The sequence below is a fragment of the Cupressus sempervirens genome, chromosome 7 (assembly GCF_028749045.1).
Source record: "Cupressus sempervirens isolate cs-2001-9-10 chromosome 7, ASM2874904v1, whole genome shotgun sequence".
NCBI lineage: Eukaryota > Viridiplantae > Streptophyta > Pinopsida > Cupressales > Cupressaceae > Cupressus > Cupressus sempervirens.
In genome coordinates, this window is record NC_143124.1 from 760,020,392 (window position 1) to 760,041,040 (window position 20,649).

Consider the following 20,649-nt stretch of genomic DNA (forward strand, 5'->3'; position numbering starts at 1 on the left):
AAAAAAATTCTTTAGAAGCCTTATCGCCAACCTCTAACCAATGGAGGCAAGCTTTGATTTGGGCCCCATGAGCAGCATAATTATCTGTAGCCTACTTGTCATGATGAAACTTGGCAACCTAAATTTGCAAGTCAACATCAAAAGGGTTGAGGGTGAGAACTTCAAAAGCTTTTTTGAGAACCGAGGTGGTGGATTCATAAGACTGACATCTAAAAATCGCCAATTGTCACCCATAGATGCACAAAAAATGAGAAGTTCTGGTGATGGCATCATTCCACCACCGAATCCAACTAATCTAAGAGTGTGGATGTGGATCCAAATTCTAGACACGTAGGATATGAGCAATAGTGGAGGCATGCATTAGCACTAACATATTGAGAAAAAAACTGAGTCTTGACAACATGTTGGACAATTGTATGCCAAGAGATGGAAAAATAAATGGGATAGTGGTTAGATAAAGTCACATCTGGCAAGGGAATGATAGGTAGATCTCAATTCTCAGAAAAGGAGAAAAAAGATTGTGCAATGGTCATAGCACAATCAAGATGTTTTAGAATATGGTTAGAGCCAGCTCAAAAGTTGGACCAAGTGTGTCAGATCCCACTAGGCTAGTAGCGGTTAGAATTGGGATCATAAAGGCCCAATTTATTATGCATGTAGTACCAAGCTTCCCTTTTCCCAACTATCCAGCGAAAAGGCAAAATGCCACCTTTGTCAGAGGCCACCTCAACCATATTGAAGTCACCACACATAACCCAAGTAGCTAGAGGCAAGTTGTCTGCCATCCAATGCCACAATTGAGATCTTTCCACAACATCATTAGAAGCATAAACATTAACTACTCCAAAGGAATGATTGTTGATAGAAAACACAAACCAAATTATTCTGTGCGTAGGGTCAAAACTATGCAAAATAATAACATAATGAAGACGATGTGACAACAGAGTAACTACACCACCTCTACCAATTTTGTGCTGAGAAGAAAACATAATGCCATCCGGCCAAATGACACGACATGCAGAAGAAAGCATGAAACCAAAAATTTTAACCTCTTACATGTAGAGAAAATCTAAATTACCAAGTCTATGATAGGTATTCCTGACATAGTACTTTTTGGAGAGGTTCGTAAGACCTCTTACGTTCCATGATTAAACAATTCATGAGAAATCTTCCCTATCTTCTTTGTCCTCAAGAGAGGAGTAGCTATTTTGCAGAAAAGTGGAAGCATGGTTGAATTGAGTAGGAAAATCCTCTGGAATGATGGCCCATCTTTTCTCTGGTGTCTCAACACGTTCGAGGGGACTACGAGAATGCTGCACATTCTGGGTCGTAATGGAAGAGGTCGCAAGAGGCATGTGAATCACCATAGAATTGTTAGCCCTTGCAGCCTCCTTTATCCCCTATGAACTTCCAGGGTTCGAAACCTACGAAACACTAGGGTTTGAATCTGAAAAAACTAGCTTCGGCCCTACAACAATTGGAATTTGCACTCATGTGGTAATAGAAGGAACTGAAAAAACAATTGCATATGATTGTTTTAGAGCCAAGGGAGTTTTACCCTTGCACCCAATTGTAGTCCATTCATCTTTATGTTTCCCTTTGGCAGGTTTAGCCGAGGCCTCCTTAGGTGAGGGTTTAACCCTAGGCACAGCCAAAAGGCAATCCCTAATCTTGTGTTCCACTGACTGACACCTATAACAAGTGTTGGGCAGGTTCAAATAAAGCACCTTTTGAGGGAAAGTTTGAGAACCAATATGTATTTCCATAGAATCCTTGAGATCCTTGGAGAGATCAACCTCAACGCATATGTGTTTCTAAGGATGAGCATTGGAAAACTTTTCATGTTCCTTAGTAATAACTTTGCTAAGAGTATTTGCAATAGACTCGATAAAAGGCCAACATAGCAAGGGTAAACCCAGGAACTCAACCCACACAAGGACCCTAAGCTTTTTGTTGTCAAAGATGGTAAAGTCTCTCAACCATCTTTGAAAAACAAGTAGGGAGGAGTGCATAGACCAAGGGGCATTGTTAAACACCACATCTACTTGAGACGAGTTGGCAAAATGAAATTTAAAAAAAAAAACTTTGGTAAGGTTTTGCACAGCATCAAGGAAAACTCCATGAGGGGTCAAACTCTTGTTAACCCATTCTCGAAGCATAGCTTCAAGAGGAGTCCTACCCACAGAATACCCTATCAAGGTATGTTGCTCTAACCAATCACAAGCAGCATCAAATTCTTGCAAAGGAAGGATAATATCAGGATTACCTTGCGAAAAACCTTTGGGATGAATTTGTGAGGACATTTGTTCAAAGGAGGCGTCATGGCTTTCTGAAGTAGCAACGTGCACACCAATATCAACAACTTGGTCACCATTGGCCAAGGCCATTATAAACTAGCCTAAAAAACTCCCATGGTAAATGCAATTTGATAGGTGGAAAACAATAGGAAAGTTCAGATAGAGAGTCATACGCAAGGAAACTCAAAGATCACATGAAACCCTTAGAATGCAAAATTCAAGATGGTATAAAACAAAAGTTAGTTTGGTCTTAAGACAAAAATAAATAAATTTATATGGGGTGGAAAGAGAATCTTGGTGTTGCATTAAATTGCATAAAATTTAAATATATGCGTAATAAATTAACTAGCAATTGCACCTTAGGGTGCAATGGGGTACGCCAAAGAGATTAGTTGAAAAAGAATTAAAATTCTTTCAAACAAGAATCTAGTCATAGTCTCTTATCAAAATTGGTTAACTCTAAACTTTATCATAAGCTCTTAATGTTAATTGTAATCATAATTGCAACCTTCAACAAGATCATAACCCAAATTGCAAACACTACCCATGATAATGTTTTGTTGTAGGGCAAGAAAAATTATACCATGTATTTTTTCGGTAACTCAGAAGAAGGTATATTGATGAATGCATATGTGTAGATCAAACTTGTTCTTGGGGACTCTGATGCCATTGTTCCTCATCTTTGTGGTTTTGGTAGGATCATCCTACTTATGTAATTAAAGTAAGAGCAAAACATATTGGAAATAAAAAAAAGAGAGAAAAGTTTGCAGTCACCAAAGACATATTTGTGTCCATGTTTATGGAATACTAAAATGATCTGGCGAGGGGCTTAAATTTAATATAGGATGACTAATCAAGGTCACTAAAAATGGTGCACGACAATTTCTTTTTTCTTCTTTCTATACATCACCACTTAAACTTTTTGCTCTTTTGCAATTCATCACCTTTTACATAAACTACAATAAGATTCCAACTATTGATTTCTCCTTAGCTGATTGAGCTCATGAATCTCACATTACATAATTTTAATTTAGTTACCTTAATCTAAGTTCTCCCTTGAAGTTAAATTTCAAAGATTTGTAATTTTAGAAATGTTGAAGAAATATCGAATGTCCATGGACACCTCCATCAATAGTTTGGAGGCCACCTCTTTAAAGTAGTTTTTATAGTAAATTGAGGTTTTCCCCCTTAAAATTGACTAAATTGGTCGAGCGTGAGAAATTTGATAGGGAGATGCAAATTGAAAATCAACTACTACAATAAAAATGACTAAGGAGAGTTTGAAAAGACCCCAGTGAAAAAGAAAATAGTGCCTCTAACGAAGTAGAATAGCCATCAATTTGCACTCTTTACAATAGACTTCTCTCTTCCTAGCATCAACTTTCCATTAAAACTATTCTAGTCATAACTTTTGAAAAATGCCTAAGAAAGTTGATTGGCATTCATATAGAGCTATAGGGGTAAATTGTGTAGAAATGAATCTAGGTAAAAAGTCAAAGCTGTCTATGTCTCCAGACTTTAATAAATAGTTTGAGGAAGAGATAAATGAGCACTACAGCTCTATTGTTGGTATGACACCATTATAAATCCTTACGGCCTTGATCATGAAATGATGTGAAAAAAAGGCATATAAATTGTTTGTTTTAGACTTCCAGATGTGTTTTGTGCAATAGGTTTTTAGTCTTACAAGAATATCAATAATTCCTATAAGCTTGGGATTATGCTCAACTGAATTCTAGATTTTTTAAACAACATAAGAATTTGATTAATTTCATTGAATGTCATTAAAATGTGAGATATGAACTTTTCTTAGATATAAATATGATTTTAGATCTTGTTTCTATTTGTTAGCATTTGTATGTGAGTGTCCTTCTACAAAATGTCTAGATTGTCCTAGTCACACCCCCTTGTATTGGTTGAACAAATAAACATGGAAGATGATTCTTGAACTTTTTCTATATCATTTAGAATGGAAATCCCAAACATCCATGTTAAGATAACGTTTTTAGAATAATACATACATGTTTTCTCTTACATTTTAAACCCTGTTCTAATTACTAGAACAAGTTGAACTCGATGTTTGTTGTAGATGTATGGGATGGGTTGCAATGGTGAAGAATACATAAATACTAATATGCAAAGTTAATGATTATGCATACCATTATCGGAGATCCCAAAGTTTTAGGTGTGGTATGTTCAATATGAAGTGTTGTAAACATAACTCAAAACTTGTTTGTGTACGGTTTGCTATGTCATTTTAGGATTTTTTTATATCTCAAAAGTATTGAATGTATTTGTATACAGGTTGAAGTATATGACAAAATTGCATATGTACTTTAAATAGTTCATGAGAATTTTTTTACCGAAAGTCACCAAGAGCTTGGCTTGGATTATTGAGGATAATTGGATTGGTGTTGACTATAAAAATTAACCAAAAATGGATCAAATCATAAAAAACAAATATTAAGGTATAGGCTATGAAAATTGATAGGAACAATATCTACACAATTTTCTAGGGAACAAATCCTGCATCTAAAAATCAAACACCTGCATGTAAATGGATATACATCGACAACACTATCACATTTTTCAAAATTGATCGAAAAAATAATTTAAACATAAGTGATTTGCAGAATTTACACATTTTAAGTTTGTCTTGGTCAAACTCTATAGAAGATATTTCCTTGGTCAATACCCTACAGTGCTTGCTTAAATATAAATTGTGGCAATATGAATGTATGGGTTCAATGTTCATGAAATTAAATTGCTTATGGGGCATCACATACAATAATGCTTTAAATCATTTAGGAATAAAAGACGCACAAAACAACATGTCTAAATAATGTCCAAGACAATCCCAGATGCATCTACAAATGTCAATAAATGAAGTAGTGGCCATATGTGGGAGATAGGGGTCACTAAATTGATTTATGTCAACTAATTATTTGGTATATAAATTTGTCCCTAGATAAATATACTATGTTATCTTAATGGGTCTCCAAATCAAAGCTTGAGGCATGTCTGCAAGGGATTTGTTTATATTGGACTAGATAATTATTATCATCCTAACTTTAGTCCTAAGGAGGATCCAATTCTAATATTTACCCAAATCAAAATCCCAACCATTGAAAGGAAAAACATAAAACATTCAAGAAACATCTTTGATCATCTACATTTTTTTTTGCAATGAAAGGGTTTGTAGTATGAACCTCCCAAAAGATCATGGCATCATAATTTAGGCCATCCTTGCCCTATTGGGTGAATGTACATGCCACACTGTCAGAACCACTTGTGTACATCTTCTCAATAATCTTACCAAAGTCTTCATCGATCTAAGATTCAGTTGCCAAATCTTGTACAAAAGTTCCCTTCTTTGACCTTCTTGGTCTACAACACCTTGACCCCTCTGTCAAAAGGCAAGACCCCATTGTTGGGGCCTCGATGACCTGCAATACACAATCCACTACAAACCACACTTTGTTTTAGAAAGGAGCTATCGCACCTCTCTCAACTTAAACATAGAATTATATTTAATTACAAATTGGAAGGAGATGTCCAGGGAAAAGTATGTTACAGCCAACCACAAAGAGGATGTGGTGATTTTTCCCTTACGCTCGATGGAGAACATGGTCGCAATTGTTGCATGTTCATGCCAGAAGCATCATTGTGTTTCACAAGGGACTTGTCTCCTCAGCAAACTACTCTAATAGCGGCAAGATACTAATATTAAATATCTGTTCAGAGTATCAAATAATAATAGTAAGAATTTTTTTAGAAAGGAAATATTTCCATAGGAATGTTTGAATACAATATTTTTGTACAAAATTTGTATAGGTGCTACTAAAAACTAACAAATCAAATGCAAAAACCATAGAAAATATGAGATGTTTTGTGAAGTGGATAAAATCATAAATATCAAAACACTAAACAATTCCATAATTAATCAAGTGAAATACCAAAAACCTAGGCTTGAATCTTTATTTCATAGTGGAGATGCGGTGTTAAATTATTAAGAGACATGTTACATGGTAATATGTACAAATATTAGAATACTTAAGTAGGGTAATTCCATAGGTGAATTGAGGCAAGATATGCCTCTTTTACCTAAAATCCCTTAAAATTATAGCTCTTTACTATGTATTTTTGTAGCATATTTATGTGCAATGAAAAATGTTAAGCAAATGAATCCCATCAAGGCCAAGGTGTTGATCAGGTAGGTTACAAACTACATGCTCTCTATAATTGATCCTAAATTTATCTCTATTGTAGCTATGGTGAAGGGCCATTGGTATATAAAATAGTTGTAGTTGTCTTTCAAACTTGGGGTATCATGGAGGAGTTTCAGTGGTCTCTATGGTCAAATGTAAATGGAAAGCCAAAGAGGTAGTAGACCAATATAAGAGGATAAAAATTCTCTCCAACTTGTCATGGTCATGTAAGATCTACAAGACAAAATGATCCATGTGACTACTGAGGATATTGTTAACAACAACATTCATTCTCACTTGGTTGATAATCTGAGGTTGTTAGTTGCATTTTTGGGAAACAAGATATGATCATTATCATATTTCCACAATCCATTTGATATGTAATTCATTTTCTTATCCTAATGATGGAAACAAGATATGATCATTATCATATTTCCACAATCCATTTGATATGTAATTCATTTTCTTATCCTAATGATAGATCATGGAGTGTGATCTAAATCATTGCTAAAAAAATAGACACAATCAAACCAAGAAACACATAATATACGACAAATCCAAAGTAATTTATCATTCTAACTTTTGAATATTATAGATCCAAAAAGATCTTATTCAAGAATTTGCTAAATAATGTTATGCAATTAAATTCATGTTAACTACAAGAGGTTAAAAGATGAAACTGGAATTACTGTGGATTCTAGTAACATCAAAAGAGTATGTTTATCCTTTCAGTTGTCAAAGGAGAGAAGAATTTAAGTAACATTAAAAGAGTATGTTTGTCCTTTCAACTGTCAAAAGAGTGAAGAATTTAAGTAATAGTGAAGTGAAAATTTCAAGGTTAATAGAGATTTCGACCAACAAAATGAAACAAAAATATAAAGGTTTAATAAATGTACTTGTTATAAGTTTGCGTCCACCCATTCCCAATGTGGGTATAATCTTTCTTTAATCCAAGCTCTTGAAAACTCTGCAATGATATAATCTACCTCATATGTAGGCATTATCGCAATTATCCCCTTCCCACCATCATTAGTCCACTGAATGCTTTCAAGTGCCAATGTTGTAACACTAGACAAGAATATCTTCGACTCTCTTTCATAGTAGGAATGTTTTCCTTAGAAGACATGAAGAGTTTGCTATAGGCACACTAGCTTAAAAAGGGAGCCAACTCTTCAGTATTGGACTGAAATATCCTTTTCATTTACTTCTAAGTCACCAATATGATTAGCCAGTATCATAAGAGTTAATGGAGGTTCTCCTGCTTTTCATATGATCTTCAACTTGTTCCATCATCCACCCTCTAGGAAGAAAATAATTATTTAGTTACTATGTCAACAAATATCGATATGAACAAAACAAAAGTTATATAAAACTATTGAAATCCCTAAAGGAATCAAAGTCTCAAGATTACTAACCTAGACAAAGGTTGTTTGAAGAGATTAATGAATATACATGTTAGTCTTTTTTTGAGCTACATGCACCTCTTGATTCCCTCATTAGAAGTAGATGTAGGAAAGAAATAAACCAAAGAGACACATGAACTCAAGGCCTTTTAAGAGGTTAATTTTAAATAAGTTCTCATTTACAATATTCATCAAAAAAATCAAAAGCCATAAATAGATCAAGACCACCGTGGTTGTCTATGATGTAACTAAAGAAGGACATGCCTATAAATTGAATCAGTGATGTGGCTCATACAAATATTCATGTGTTCTTAGAGAGGATCCTGGCTATAGAATCTTCTAATGCATGTTAGATTTTTTGAGTTAGAGATACTCAACCACCAAATCCAACACCTAAGGGTTTCAATTAGGTTTTGCACATCTACCTTGACATTGTCTATTCTTGTTGAAGAAAGATATCTATGCATGCCATTATAATTTTGATAGGGTTAATAATTCAAATTCCATATTTTTCCATACTGCCCACACTAGAAAATGTAGTAGTCAACATCTATACAATATTGTAATTAAGTAACTATCCACCATTTGTATTCAATCCATAGTATACAAGAGTAGTGAAAAGGCCAGAGAGATCTAAAGAAAACATACAACGTGCTTCAAATATTTTGTTCATAATTTTAGAAAAAATATATTGCACAGATTGAACCAACCTTGTTCTTCTCCAGATCTTGGGAAAAATTTTCGAATGATTTGAACTTAGTAATAGAGCACGAATTTGATGGAACCAATCACACAAATTGAAAATGCCAAATTTGTTTATATCACTCTAAGTATATACCTAGAAATCTTAGTATATTGATCTAGATAATAAAAATTAAATAGAATGACAAAAAAAAAAAGAGAACCAAAAGTGACATGGTCAAACAAAATAAACACCATAAGCCACAACTTGTCACCTATAAGAATGAATTCAATTTAGTGAGCGTATAAAACACAATACTAAAAAATATAGAACAAGACTACCTCACAATTTGCACTTCCATGTTGAAATTATTCCATCATAACCCATAGTACACTAGAGGACATATTATGAGAAGAACAATAGTCTTGTAGTTAGAAGAACAATCATCCATGATTCTAGAGAGAGCTTTTTTTGCAGTTTGCACATTAAAACATTAAAACCATGTTAAATTGAGGAGATAAAATACTTATAATATCATATAAGTGCAAAAATTAAAATAGCAGGCCCTAGTTTCCCATAATCTAAAATATAATTCTTGGAGTTACTTTTTAATTCTAGGTGAACATTTGTAAGAGCATTGACTCCAATGATCCAATAAATTGATATTATCTTATGTATCATCTTTGTTTGCTTTTATTTCCTCTTAAGATAGATATATTTACCAATATGATAGCTGATGATTAAATGAAAAGTAAAGAGCACATGAAAGGAACATAGCTAGCATTACCTAGACTAAGCATTGTTGTTTTGATTCGTGTTGCCCTAGCTTCTGAGTGATCCTACAAGTGCTTAAAAATGAAGTTAGCGAACTAGTTGTGAATCATACATGAACCCCACTAATAGAACATGTCATATTCCTTGTGTTGCACCCAAATGGCTATACTTAAGGCATATTAAAAAGGGGATAGTAGAATATAGTATCACAAAATTGCCAAGATCCATCATTTAAAGGACATTGTGTGATAGTAATATAATATTAGTAGTACCAACTTTAATATAGATGCAGATTTGCAACACATTGATCAACATTAAAGAAAAACCAAGAGCAGTGCTACCTGGAGATCAAGTTCATGCACTTCTAAGCCACTAATCCCACTCATCAGTTGAATTAATAATTTAAGTAACTTCAAGACATCAATACTTTAATGACATTTTAAGAAAAGGCAGAGTATAAAAAATAGGTAAACTTATAGAGCTGTGACATGTTCTGAACAAACAAATTTTTGCCAACATTAAAAATATGTCATACTAGCAGTGGTTTTTAGAATAATAATAAATATTACTCTATGTTAATATACGTTATTAGCTCTATTATCATAGTATTACACCATAAGTTATGCTACCTAAGGTTGAAACGGCACAAGTTTGGGATTCAACAAGAAGTTTTTAATTTGGAAAGCTTTACGTGGAAGTCACTAGGAACTTGTTAATTTGGAAAGTTTAGTTATATTATGAATGGACTGTTGGAAATATGAGGAGGCAAGGTTACTAAGAGGGGAGGGGTGAATCAGGAACCAATAAAACTTAATCTTATTTCACCAATTAATCCTTATATAATATTCTGATCTAATTACATGCATGAAAGAATGAAAGAAAATAAACATTCATAGCAATTTGACACAAGATATGGTGACCTAGAAACCTTCCAAATAGAAAGTAATACTAGGGTGGGGGATGATATCCACAAGCTTTAGTACTGCAATACAAAGTTGGCATGTTAAGGCTTACAATTGATCACTTCTGATGATCTACCCTGTTAGGAGCAATAAGAACTGTGAGGTCCACCTTGTTAAAGGATTTACAAACATACAATGAAGCATGCACTCAGTAAAGAGATTTATCAAAAATAGTTAAGTCTATCATGTTAACAAATTTGACTAATGCACCTATTAGGATAAACCAGTGGCTGATCTCCGATCCATAACTCTGATTTGCTGGTGAGATTCCTTGAATTGTAATGATCACCTTGTTGTGATAGATAATACTTTATTATCCTTTATATTGCTTGTAGCATTCTTTAATTCACACTTCTGCTCATCATATACTTATTCTCACTATTTGGATATGATACAATACATTACATATATATCAATCCAAATCATAACTTACTAGAGTCAACTACAATATAAGTTTCACCAAAATTCACAAAGTCGGCCCAACTACTATAACTCGAGTTTTGAAGAAAAACTTGGTGGTGTTCTGATACTCAACAACCATTGTCAACACTTAGCATGATCTAGCACTCGATTGATGAAGAGGTCCAATTCATACATATCACTTCCAAGTAGCTTGAACTCAATCAACACTGTGTGACTCAGTGAACACTACGAAACTCAACATATACTAAATCACTTGGTTGACACTCCATGGCTCGGTCTACACTAAATTCACATCGCTAATACTATTAGCTCAGTGGACAGTAGAGAACATGGTTAACACTTTGGAACTTGGTTAACTCTATGTAACTCAGTTAATACTGGAGTTTCCATCACTTGTACTAAACAACTCGGTAAACATTGCTACACTCAGCATAAACTGTACATAGGTTCTGAAGCTCGGTAGAAACTGTATATTGACTAAGTGTGAGTCACTAATAGACAAATTGACCTTAATTTCAACATGGACTACCTAAGATATAGCCTCCATGGCACAATTAGAAGTCCCTCATACATAAATCTAGAGGTTTTGTCAGCAAGATATGATCAAGCGATAAATGTTTAGAGTGTTGGTGTTATTCTCTAAAATAATTCGTACTGACATCATCATAGGATGGAAAGGAAAGACAAATGAGCTGAAAACCAACTTAATATTATGGATAGTTGTCATTTATCAAAGAAATGAGTAGCAAGAAGACAACAAATATACTTTAAGATGTCTATTTGTATTGAGACAGGTGTAGAACTGGGGTTTACCAAAATGTTAGGCATGGCATAAGGATTGAATGCTTGAACCTTTAGCATTAATGGTCATTTCAGGACTGGCATTGAACTCCAATTATTCATTTATTGGGTGTTATGATGGGAAGTGTGACAATGAGCCTAGGTATGAAATGAGGCCCATGATGAAGGCTAATTTATGCCTCCAACTTCCTAGAGGGTGTTTTGGCAAACATTTCAAGGGCAGAGATTGTGAGAATGAGGAAGAAGTTTCTTTTAGTTGATAGGTATGAAATAAATAGTGATCCACTTAACCTTAACCATAAATTAAAGATATCAATTTATGATAGTAAAAAAGAAGATTATAATGAATTCAATTGCAAAAAAATTAATTTTAAATAAATATATCTAAAATATTTATCCAACCAAGTTTCTCTACACTTAAAAACCAACCATGAATTATGTACCCAAACAATTTGAAGGATAACATGTTGAAATGTTTGCCTTGGTGCAAACTTGAATAAAAAATTCCATGGAGAGAACTTTCAAATTCAACAAGAAAATTATAGAGGAAACATATTGCAAACCAAACTATTTTTTCTGCATTTGAAACAATTGAGGCTAGATATATAAATATTTTAGAAAGCAACTTCCCCTTTTAATCCATAATATTTATGGGACTCGACACTTATGGTAGAGTTGAATGAATCTCTATCTCTATGGGCTTGTTCTTTCTTTGAATTGAATAGCTTCTTCTAAATTTTTCAATAATTGGGTTTGTTAGCTACTAAAATATTCAAACATTCAAACAATACTATAGAAAGCTATTACAATGGATCTCATTGATCATGGAAACCTAATGTTCAATTCTAATATATAAACCTAATGTTCAATTTTAATATATAAGGAAGCATGTGGAGTGGACATTTGATATACTCTAAAGTCTTGCCTTCTTTTAAATATCATACAACAATCTAAACATGTGGAACATTCCTAAAGATCTGAGTGACTTCATAGAAAGTGTTTAATTTATATATATATAAAAGCTTGTGGGTTATATTCGATAACTTTTTTTATTGTGAATTAGAGTTCCCTATAACAATTCTCCCTCACTACCAGATTGTCTCAATGAAGAATATGACCCTTCACAATAGAGGCAAGTGTTTTGTTGTGGAATGTGCAACTCTTATGTCCTTTATAACATGACTCATATCAAGCCTCATAGATGGGCCTCTAAAAAAACATATTATTTAGGTATTATATACATGGAAGTTTTTTATTTTTTATTTATTTTTTAAAATGGTTTTTCTACAGGAGACTAGTTTCCCGGGAATAATTTGTGTAGCAGTTTGCCTAATTGAGAGGAAGTTCATTTTAAAGAAGAGTGTCCTCTATTTTATCTATGGACTGAAGTGTAGTACTAAGAATTTTCTCTAGTTTGGCTTAAGTGTGTTGGCCTAGCATCTCATCTTTCCTAAATAGATAGTCTTCTTTTCATATGGCATCTTCATACTTGTTATTCTTAATGGAGATGTATTTACATAATTTTTATTTTAGTTAGAAATAGATTTTTTATTTTTAATCATCTGAAAAGTCCTCATTTAAATTTATGATCTCTTTTCCATTCTAATATTTTGGTGGGTTTGAGCTATTAGGTGGAGCGAGCTACCGAGAACAAGAAGTTGGATTCCATAGAGAGGGTTATGTTTTTGTCTTCTCCATTCTACACATTTATGGCTATCGAAGACATTATTCATGAAGGTTTTTTCTTTGAATTTTTAGGTGAAAACATATTTTGATAGAATTTTGGAGTCCATATTTCATCAAAATGTGCTTGAAATTATATTTTCTCCCCCAATGAATGACAATTTGCCTTACAGAGATGTGATGCTAAATAGATATGTAAATGCCAAGTAATAGTTTGTTCTATATAATAAAATATAAATAGAGCTAAAATAATTGACCTGTATTTCTATGGGAAATGAAACTGGCCAAAGCAAATGACACACAAATGATATTAGTATTTATTATTCTTCATCCTTGATTACTTTTTGAATTAGACGACAAGAGATAATATTTTGGGTGAACAATATGTAGAACAACTAAATTAGAAATAAGATGAATCAATGAATAGGAAAAACATAATATGCATGAGGATAATCATAGGAGCAAGTACAGCTAGCACAAAAGATGAGACCATTATCAATTTTCAATGTAAATTTAGAGCCATAGATAGAACATAAATCTAGAGAACCTAGATATAAAGGCATTGTTTGCCACAAGTTGTTATTCATATACAAAGGAACACTGTACACCTGAACAAATTATCGAAGGCCATAGCTTACATATTTCAAAATATTTCATAGAAAGGAATAAAAATCATACAAAGTGATGATACCCAAAATCATAGAAATCCTCATAGCCCTAAGCAATTTATGTATTAGATGAGCCTAATAAATAGCAAGAATAGTATCTTTAAGAGTACAAACCCACATTTATGAGAACAATGACACACTTCAAATTGGTGTGTTGGAATAGTGATAAGTATTGTGTGGGATGATAAAGCTCATATTAAATGAGCAACCACATGTCCACACATGAAATCAATGCCACGAAAAATAAGCAAGTCGAGTTGAAGATGAAGGAGAGAAGATGGCAACAGATTCAAGCATCCTCTACTCCATTGGCTCATGTTTTTACATTAATCCAAAATTAGAATGGAAAAAAAGGGGAAAACTAGTGGACGATTCAGATTGCTCCTGTATTGCATAAAAATGTAACTATGGGAATAAACATTAAGCAACTAAGGCATATTCCTACATGATTATGCAAACCTCAAAATATGCAAGATAACAGGTAAACACAAATAACATGAAATAAAAAGAGTATTAAACTATTGAAAATAACACATATGCAAACCTCATGAAATCACCAAGTGATTGATGATTTCACATTGTTGTGGGATGTGGTTACTCACAAATCCTGCAGCATAACAATAAGGTAGATAGTGCTTGTTGGAAATGAGGAGAGAGCTCTCCTTTTATAGGAAACGAGATGAAATGGATGACTGAGATTGAATGCAAGATGGAGGGCTAGGATCTCTCAAGATCAATGAGGTGTCAATGAGGTGGAGGCCAATTAGACTCCAAGTGGATTAGGGTTTTGACCATTCAAAGGGGGCAATATGCTCACACATGTGTGAGCAACCTTTGATGTGACATGTCTATGATAGGTGTAAGAGGGTTGGAGGCTCAAGGTTTCTCACACATGTGTGAGACACCTTGGTTCATGTGAAGGGGGACAAAGTTGTAAGTGTGTAAGAGTCACATGTCACATGTGACTAGGGTTTGCTAATCCTTTGATTAGGATTGTGCAAATTATTAGTGATGTTATTAGGTGAGCAACTAGGATTAATTAGTGGATAAGTAGATTGATCTAGGTTAGAAGGATGGGTTAGGTTAGGAAAGTGAGGTTAGGTGAGGGTTAAAGTTAGAAGCCATGTGCTCAAATAGAATTAAATTTAATATTTAATTCCAAGTGGGATTAGGAAAGGGATTAATTAAGTAAACAAAGTACTTAATTAAAGTGAATGGGTTAGGATGCAAGGGGAATAGGTTAGGATTTTAAATAAACCTTAGTTTATTTAAATCAAGGAAAGGCAAACATAATTAAATAAATGTAAATTTTTTTAATTAAAGGATAGTGTAATTAAATAAATAATAAATATTTATTTAATTGGTCAAGACACGTGATTTGGACAATTTTAGGTGTCTACAGCTCCCATCATCTCTCAAGCCTTATCAACTAATGTGGACCATTGATAAAAAAGTGAATTGATTTTGTTGAGAAAACATATTTTTAAAATGGGCAAAATACTATTTATTGAAGATTTCATTGGCCCTCATTAATGTAGGCAAGAAGTAAAATATTTTTCAAAGCATAAATGAGATCAAAATTAAAAGATCAAACTATTGGAAATAAATTTGCATGGATATGTTGAATGAAAAGCATGTGGCATTTTCGTGTGAATTAAATGTTTATTAATTCTTGTGTTCATCTCAAGAATTCTCTTACCAAAAGATGTGTCCATTTGTATAAAACCAATGAGAATGTACTATGCCCATCTCACTATTTTTATAAGTCTAGGAAAATGTTGTTGCTAGAGTTGAAAGAATAGGCGAGTTGAAAGAACAAAAAATTCAGGTAGTGAAGTATGTATCTTCTCTTTCTATATTGGTTTTTTGAAGACCCACTTGAATATCACTTTTATTCTTCTACTCTTAGGTTTTCACTTTTCCTTACCTTGTGGTTTGTGCATATTTCTCATGCTTTCTAGATATTTCCACAAGGGTTTATTTTCTTGAATACTTAAGTTGTTTGATGTCTCTGCTCATGCTTTGAATTTCACTTTTGATTATGGTGGGGTTCCTTTGCCATGATAGTCTTTCAGAGAGTATGTGATAGTGCACAAACAATGATTCTTTTACTTCATTTTCCATGGACATATAACTTTTGTGTTCCATGGTTTCAACTTATTTTTTGCAGTCCAATTTCTGATCTTTTTTAATGTCATACCAAGCAAGTTGAATGAAAATTATTTTGAATTAGCAAATTTATCCCAAAAAGTGTAATTTAATGTGAGAAACGTGATTTTGAAGCTTATTGACTCACCCTAGTCACATTTTATTGCAAGGGTTTGTACTGCAACAAGTTTTCCAAGTACAAACATATTCTAATATATATTTTTATTTTTTTAGTCTATCAATATATCTTGTTCTAGCACTAGTACATTTTGACTCATTTTTTGAAGAAAATTGGTCAAATTTTTTATTCATGTTGGTTGACATTTCAACCAATTGCTTTGTCATTATTTTTGTCATTAGAAACTCGACCATGTCTTGTAGGTGTCAGAACTGTGACAATGCATTTGGTAAAAAATGGCTTCCCTTGTTGTGAAGACCATTGGTTGAAATTTTTATCAAGTTTGGTCAAAATGTAAACAAAGCATCAATCAAGATGCCAATCCCATGATGACATCCTGGCCAATGAATTGGTCAAAATTTTTGCCAAAGATTGGTTGAAAGATTGACTAGAATGCCAAACCCATGACAACATCCTAGTCAATGCATTGGTTGAACTTTTGACCAATCATTGGTGGAAATTTTGACCAATGCTTGCCCTTAATCAACCAGGATTCCAAACCCATAATGACATCCTAGTCAATGCATTGGTCACAATTTTGACAAATCTTTGGTGGACATTTCAACCAACATGTTTCATTTAAAAAAATAATTATTGAGAGATAAGTATCCAAAGTAATCATTGATGACAGCCTAGTCAGTGATTAGTTTAGATATTTATCTTCAGGTCTTTGGTGGGTCTACCACCACCTTGAGAAGATATTTCATAGACCTATATTGATGGCACTACAAGTGGCTATAGATGGATGAGGTTGCCATCTATCAGGATTTCTCATTCCCTACATCTAGACCATGGAGAGGGAGAGAATATATGTTGGGGTTGTAGCATGCTAGCCCACCTATACCATGAGTAGGAATGTGAGTTAACCTTATCTTATTTATTCTTAGCTCCCTCACACCCACATATGTCAAAGGTAAACCAAAACAAACATGATTGAATCCACACACAAAATGGAGGGTACCCACCACGCGTAATATCATATTCATAAATTGATCTACCCACCATAGAGGGTTCTCAAAGAATGATATTATGATGGTATTCAACTATTTTCAGATTTAATGAAAGAACATTTTCTCACTCTATAAAAAAAATTCTCATTGCCCAAACATATAATTTCCCATATAAGTTTGTATGAAGGAATCACAAATTCTCCAACCTTAACCTTTGAAAGACACTACAAAATGTAAACCTGGTACAAGAAAATTACAAGTATTTAATATATCTATAAAATAGCTATCTGAAAAAATACTATTGAGAGCTAACTAGCAAAATAATCAATGCTTCCGTTGGAATTACTATAAGCTAATTCACACAACATGAGAATGCAAAATATATAGTTTTTTTTTTTTTTTTTTTTTTTTTTCTGAACCCACATCTTGACTTGCACAATCTACTGAGATATAGTGGCCAAGTATTTTAATAAAAGCTCTAGACTCCAGCACTTCATCTAATGCCTCTTTTGCATACATCATATTCCAAAGTAACTCAAGCAATCTACACATAACATGAATTGAATCAATGCTAACAAAAGGAAAATGACATTACCTTTAACAACACCTTACAACCTTCAAGTATTCCACAATGTTTGAGCACCTTATGAACGAATATATTTGGAAGAATGTCGTACATGAAAGAAAAAACTAATATATAATAGGAAAAATACAAAATTTATATGTGAAAGTAAATTATGGTTCAAAAATAGAAGATTGCAGATTATATTCCACACAAGTTTTATTGAAGTGAAGACAAAAAAAATAAGAAGGAAAAAATAGAGATAGTGAAACAATGTATCTAGTACATATGTGTACACATAGAGACACATATACAATCACAATGTAACAATACAACAGGTTAGAATGCGTTTAATACTCTCCCTAACAATTTTTTTTTTGAAGATTCTAGGTAGGAAAATCATTTTTCTACAAAAGCTGCTTAATAAACCCAAACTTAAACATCACAAGGAAATGCAAGAAACATAAAATTCAAGAAAGTTAGAGTGTTTATATGTTTAGGTTGTAAGTCACTCATATTAGTAACATTTTTAATTCTCAAACACACTAAAAGGCCTATGTGTTCTATAAACACATTCTTGGACCTCAAACCCCCATCCCCTACCCCAATGGCATTTCACATATAGTGGGACAACAAGGGAGCTTGGTTCTCTATCCATCCCCCAAAATCTTTGAAAATCGTAAGACTCTGTTAGGGTATCTACCTATCCCAGAGATAGTGGGGAACATCTGAGACATGTAGTTTTAATGCAAGCATAGTTGCAACACATCTGAAACACAGTTAATTTATTGAAGGCGTAGATGCAGATGAGCATGTATTTTAATGCAAGCACAATTGTAGTAGTAGCCCATATTTAGGGCATGAACAATCAATAACATACAAAAGCATGGATATTATATAATTATATTAATGGTGTTACAAATAGTTTATCAATATGGCCTCTTACAAGCGTCTAAAATTTCTTTTTCTTTAGATTCTAGAATCTACCTAATCATTCACATGAACAATCCAACTCCACTTGAGTGATGGATGGGAAAAAATGTCCACATCAAACAAATAAAATTAATGGATAAGATGGTCATCATTAGTCAAAATTCCCTAATACTTTTCCTTTGACCAACAACTCACATTCAAATGGGTTCATAGAATATGACATCCAAATCAACTAATTATCATCATGTTGGTTAATGAAGAATTTTGGACTTCTTGCATTGTGTCCATGTGCATCTTCAAGTGAGAAAGGAGACTACTTATGCAAGAAAAGGAAGACTTAGCTACGCACATAGTTAGATAGTGTGTACATAAAATCATTTTTGAAAGAAAAATTGCTCTTCATTTCTTTATAATAACTTGCTAGAAGATTGGGTGATTACAAAGACTCTGACTATTAAAGACTTAACTTTCATAATTGATATCACTTGTGACAATGAATAGAAGTGATTTGTCTTTCTAAATGAACAATAAATTTATACATCTCACAAACTTGAAAGAATTAGAGAGAAAGGATAGTGCACATTTCCTTGTAGCTAAGTTACTCCCTGGCTTATCATTTCTCATGTCAAAAAAATGTAAAGCCAAATTGATATGTACCTTTCTGCCATGATACTCCTGGTGTCACTCTATGCAAGCTTCTTCAAGAAACCAAGAATTTTAACAATGTCTCCTATAGAACGACCTTACATGAATAAGCAAAAAAATGTATTGAACATCATTAGCAAGCTCAAAAATTTGAAAACAAGAAAATCCAAAGAAACACAATATAAATAGGTGGCTATCTAGAATACTTGTACATTCTTCAACCTACAGAAAAGACTATCCAATTGCTCATTTGAAAATTACCAAGCTAAATCAACGATGAGGTCAAAAACATTTGCTTTAACCTACATCACAGAAAATTTCAGTTACATACCAGTGAGAGTACCCAATGAAATTAAAGGGCAAAAAAGAAAGAATAATTTTAATACCGCTTCAACTTGATTTGGCTTTTCAATAGTAGCCCAAATGGCATCTAAGTTCTCTTCTGACAGAAATGTTCCAACAAGAGAAGCCTCATAATGTTTTGCATCTTATAACCATCACAATAAGAAATCAATCCTTCCAATAGAAAATAATGATAGAATCCACACAAATAAATCTAGATGGAAATATAATAATTTCTACTACCTGGTCTACATATTGCTTGTGGTGTAGATTGGATCGTAAGATGAGGCAAAGAATATAATTTCTTTCCAACCATTCTATAGCTGTAGAAATTGACTTTCCATTGTCCCTAAATTCAATGCAGTAAATACATAAGTTGCAGAAGAAGCATTAAATAAATGTTTACAAGCATGGTTGGCCACATTAACTAACTCACCAAACACATTGTGACAACGATGCATCTTTATATTCCCAAATGCAATGGTAAGCCAAAATATCCAAACCAACATTCAAACATCACAACAATCATTCACTTAATTGAATATTTAAATTTCAAAATGCAATGGAAAGCCAACTTATTCAAATTAGTTGTCATGCATTGCAATTGATCTTATTTCAAAATGGTAACCCAACTTATTTTAAGTAATTCTTGAGAGACTTATTAACTAAATTGATACCAAATGTGTTCCCAAACATTGAACAAATAGAATAGAGAAATGTACGCTTTATTTGATATAGCAAAAACAAAACTTAAATCATTTTGTGGCCAAAGATTACTATTTAATAAATTACCACATTCAAAATCTTTAACTTGTGGCACTTAATCCTTTCTAGGAGGACTGGAGTGGTACTCTAAAGATATTAGTTATGCACAAAATTAATCTTGGGTAGAGTATGGAAAGTTGATGTTAAGGCCTTGTACAATGGCAGAGAAAATACTTATGTTATCAACAAGAATGGGAAAGAATTTGTTATGAGTTCATTGCAGGA